This window comes from Limulus polyphemus, unplaced genomic scaffold (assembly GCF_000517525.1).
Source record: "Limulus polyphemus unplaced genomic scaffold, Limulus_polyphemus-2.1.2 Scaffold1035, whole genome shotgun sequence".
Taxonomy (NCBI): domain Eukaryota; kingdom Metazoa; phylum Arthropoda; class Merostomata; order Xiphosura; family Limulidae; genus Limulus; species Limulus polyphemus.
In genome coordinates this window covers 97,465-103,028 of record NW_013666645.1, presented here as the reverse complement: position 1 = coordinate 103,028, position 5,564 = coordinate 97,465, and positions in this window count along the sequence as shown.

Genomic DNA, 5,564 nt, shown 5'->3' with positions numbered 1-5,564 from the left:
CTTTTAATGTATTTATTTCACTTTGAAATTTGCTAATGTTTTCCATTTGTACTTTTTGCCACTGTTGTTGACTTTCCTGTAGTTGCTGCTGACTTTCCTGCAAGTGTTGGATACTTTCTTATTGTTTCCTTTCTTGTTCCAGTTGTCAATGCTGTAATTTCTCTTCTTGTTTCTTTTCTTTTTCCTCCAACAACTGCTGTAATCTCTCTTGTTTCTTTTGCTGTTCTTTTATTGCTGCCATCAAATCTGCTAAGCTGTAGTTTGATTTGCCGCTTCTCGTTCCCATCTTCTTTTTTTTTGTCCCACTCTCTGACACCAATTTGTTACGCCTCTGGTCGTTTGTTAATTTGCCGTATAATTTCTTTCGGATGAACCTTTAGCGATACAAGTCCTTTCTTAAATAAAACTAGTCTATTCTTTCTCAATTAAACTTTGAAATACACTTAATTTCCACAGTCACTTTAAACACACGCTATAATTCACAATGATTCACGCACTTACTTACGGTCACTACTGCGCTTGACGCAATTGTCCGTCTTTATCTCTGCCTGTCTGCAATTCAATTCCGATTAATTTGTCTCACTTAGCCGGCGCACTTATATACAGAAATTGAGGGCGCCTAGCACATACTGGATTATTCGTGATGTTCCCCGATCCTTCTAGGATATCATGACGTGTTACCAGCGTCACGTGGCTACCGCTGTCGTAACATTACTTTGGTTGACTTACGCAGATGATCATCAGATGGCACTTGTCATATTGCTGAAACAGTTATTTACCTTTTTCTTTTTCTCTTAAGATATACACGCACATGTTATAGCTTTTGAACCCTCTTTCTTCGTTCCATAATAATGAAGTTTGTAATGATATGAAACAATTAATTATATAGTGACAAAATCTGGAGGAAATGAAACAAACGTGATACAAATACTATTCAGGCAAATGTGAATGAAATTATGTATATGGTCTAATGAATCTATATAGTCACCAGTTTGAACATGAATTTTCAAAATAAAATGTTATATTGTCATTTGACAATTTTTTTTTGAAAAAAAAATATTTATAGTAGTATTCACTGATTGCTTTTTGATAAAGTTTGGAAAGCAGAGATAAGGACACTGGAAACCAAGAGTTTTCTCTTTTGGTGAAAAAACTGATATCCTTATGTGACGTCCTGGGAAGTACTGATAGAGTTTGAATTTAAATAAAGTCCAAAGCATAGGTACATTTGGCAACAACTCATTGTGATTAGAATCATTCTCGATTTTGTACTATTAAGTTGTTGACTATCCATTTATATCTAGTTCTTGTTGTTGAAACTATAGTAGCTACCCATCTACAGAGATAATATTTATTTGCTATAAAGAAAGCAACATATGCCATCTTTCATTATTGTCTTATTATGAATCAATAAAGGTATGTATTTCAAAGCGAAACAGTTATGTCTAGTCTTTGTTTCTTTCGGTCAACTGTGACTTATTCATACTCTTTATACAATTTTATCTTTTATTTCTTTTTGTTAGGATTTTAATTAACAAACCTATCATTTAGGTGCACCCTGGAATAAAAGGACAATGTTATTAATCATAAATTTGGTGCAATGACTAAGGATTTGTTATTGTGGAGGGATTTTATGTAAAACAGGCTATTTTGTACAAAATCACAAAATACGTATTTACTGTGGAGAGGAGGAAACAAAATAGCAATTAAGGTCAAACTGATATCTAATAAAGTAGAATGTTATAGGAGAAGTCTTCTCTTAGAAGCTCAAAAACACCAACACCACAATAACTTGGCAATTTATAGAACGATTATCTTCAGTGTATACATGGGATAGCACATCTTAATATGACGTTGGCAGATCATGAGAAAATCCTTATAGATGGGATTTCTAACAGATTCCTAAGTGAAACAACGTGGCGTTATATGTATGTCTGCGACATCTCATCTTCGACGGAAGCTATTTCGATAATGAAATGCAAGATGGTCATGTTGAACAAGTTTACACAGAAGAGAAACTACTCTAAAGTATTTGAGACGGTAAAATTGTGTCAAACTTGAAATCCTCAACTTTCAGCTCCAGTGTTGTGGTGCAGTTAGACTAGTTCCTATAGAAGGTATAATCTGGGCCTCACATGCTCTTTTACTATGGAAGCAGTAGAATGTAGCAGCCATGTTCTAAGAAATATCACTCTATGCGAAAGGTATGGATCTTTTCCTTCAAGTTGTGGCTGTTTGGATATTGGTAAATAAACTGTTCATATACTGTGATGCAACAGAAAAGCCAGGCAGTCTTTTTAGATAACTACCAAACTACATCAAGAGGGTATATATATTGGACTGTAGATCAAAAGGTCCAAGAACCGAGCCATGATATGCCATTGAACAGACTCTTTGTCATGACAATCGATTTATTTAGTTTCATAGGTAGCGGGTGCTGCTGTCTGATTGCCCTCTCTATAGTCAGGGATGAACTATGTATGTCTGAACATTAGGGGTTTCTGGACGGATTGTTTAGCCCATGTGTCCCTAATAAAAGGACATAGCTTTTATCTTCATCACTGAAACACCTTTTAGCTCACGAGCAGCCTTATACTTCTTTTGAAATTACTTACCCAAAATGTAGTCGGATTTTCACAATACAAAGAAGAAAGCTAGCAAGGCAAGTGCAGATGTCACAAGTAAAATGAAATGAGGCAAGACATACTATGTGCAACGAACACATATATTTTTTACATTGTTACACAAACACTTAATTGAAACTGGTACTTCACAAATTAAACAGTGGTTAAAAGGTAGGATAAAATAAAAGAGTAACTGAATTTACTGAGGACTATACACTGTAACTGAGCTAAAACACTGATTTTATAGCATGGTACAGAACACAAGATGAAGACATATAAGATATAACCAAATGTGCTGATTTTCTACATGCCTGTGGGGACGGAACTCAGAACACAAATCAAAGAGACTGAATTCTGCCAATGTGGATCATCCAGAAGATATTAAAGTGGAATTATATTTAATTTGCTTTAGAATAAAGCTACAGCCTTAAGAAACTTTTAACATGTTGATCACACGTGTACACTATTTCTCAGGATTTTAACCCAGAATTAAGATAATTATTGTTTTGAATTTCATGCCTAGCTATTCGAAGCCTATTTACGCTAGCCGTCCCTAATTTTGAAGTAATAGATTAGAGGAAAGGCAGCTAGTCAACATTATTCACCGCCAACTCATGGGCTAAGTTTCTTTAACAACGAACAGTGGGATTGACCGTCGCATTATAACGCCCCCCATGGTAAACGTTTGGAATGTATAGATATATGAAATACTAACCATAGAAAGGTAAATAAAAGCATGTTAACACGTGTTCAAACACAACTATGCGGAAATTTTATGTAAAACACTTTTTTATTTCTTTTATAATTACTTAAGTTTACAGATCTTGTCTGACTTTCCCTTACCCATTTCTTAATAAATTTAATCATTGAAGATGAATTTAAAAAGTTGCAAATTGGACAAAAATGTTTACCTTTAATGGATGGATTAGGGGGGGGGGGGACTTGGGGTAGGTCTCCAATAGAATCAAAATGCAGTTGTTTGAGAAACCCAAAATTGAAAGTTCTTAGCAGTGGTTAGCCACTGAGTCATAAGTTTTAATGCGATGAACATGGTAAGTAGCGGATAATGAAGCCATACTTAAAAAATGTATGTGCAAAAATGTAAAAGGAGTACTTATCTCCGATAGTAAAATTGCTTGAGGGCGTGACTCACCAAATTCCTATTTCTATAGACATAAAAATAACTAAAAGTGAATCTTAAAGTACAGTGTATATGTATATGACGTTTCTGAAGTTGTAAGTAAAATGGTTTTCTTTTCCTATAGTTGTCTGTTACTTGGGTATCATTCATTCCATTTTAAAATAAGTAAACGTAACTACTTAGGTACATTTCTCTCATATATTTTAGGTGAGCGTATAAAAAACTACGCTTCCATATGCTACATTTCTTCTTGAATATAGTGAGAAGGTCAAATACTGAACCAGTATTTGTATGTAAAAGAATTTGGGTTGACTTGTAAGAAATTGAGAAAAATTGGAAAAACTCACTTATAATACTACGTTTAAGTTTTGTATCTTTTGTTTAAATAGTATACTAATTTGTTGAAAAAAAAAGTTTTTAGATTATCCTGTAAATAGTGTTTTCATTTTGAAGCAAAGGAGGGTTGGAGACTCCTTAATGCTTAAACTTGTATCAGATGTTTACCTTTCTAGATCTCTTAGTGTCCATTGAAAATATGCTTTAAAAAAGACAACTTATTTTGGTAGCAAAGATATATTTAAAATATGAAGATAAATTGGTGTGTTGTTAAGCACAAAGCTACACAATGGACTGTCTTTGTTCTGCCTACCATGAGTATCGAAACCCGACTTTTATCTTTGTAAATAAACATAATATGGCAGATAAGCACTGACGTAATCGACATCACCTACTCTCTCTCTTAAAATGAAAATATCACTAGCTCAAGCTTAAAGTTATCCTCTCAGAACCTTCAACATTTCCAAAACAGGCTGAGCAAATTTAAACTAATAACACATACCAATCCAATCTACATGTGTATTACTTCTTAAGTTTATCATACTAACAGAGCACCAAGAACAGTTCTAGAACTGGACCTCCAAAACAAGTATTTATTACTCCACTAATATTTAAACTCCCTACTTTTAACCTTAACGTTACAACACTCAAACAGACCTCATAAAAGCAGATTGTTTATATCCCTTATAAACTGTAATTATTTAAATCAAGTCGTCTCTTTCTTCTACGCTTCAGTGATATGAAGTCCAAACTTGCAAGTCTCCTTTCATAGTTAGATTTCTTTTAAATAAGGTATTATTTTATTAAAGTATAAAACAAATCATGCAATTAAACAATTAGACTTTTTTTCTTTTTGGTTGGACAGATTTGAGACAAACAAACAAAATAAAAGGAAAGTTCAGTGTGCATACCAACAGATGACGGTGGACAGTACCTACTCCTTTTTAGTCAATATTTAGTGTGGAAGTTTTCCTTTTCTCGAGAATGAAGACTGGAAAACCAAACACGAACAGTAGGAAAGCAAATCTTCACTAGAAACGGGCTGGAAGAGAAACGGATAAAGAAAATGTGCCTGAATTTTAAGCATCACTTAGCTTTCTTTATCCAGCGTCATCTCGTAACCTCTGTTCCCGGCTGAAGTGACTACAAGATAATGTTCGACATCCTGAACCAAGTTTCCCCGCCAAGACACTGTGGAAATAATCAATAATTAAAAAAAAAATATTATATTACTATAGAAGGTAATGGAATTATGAGTGCATACAACCAGTGGCGTAGCAAGAGGGGGACAAGGGGGGAAAGTTGCCACCCGGGGCAGGTGTAAAGGGGCGCAGAATTTCCTCTGGCCTATAATACCTATCAATTAATAATTATGCCCTCCCCTAGGATATAGCGCAACTGCTCTACGTTAAGTAAATACGACACGGTGTTACGTTATTTGTGTGTATTACGCTTGCAGTTTT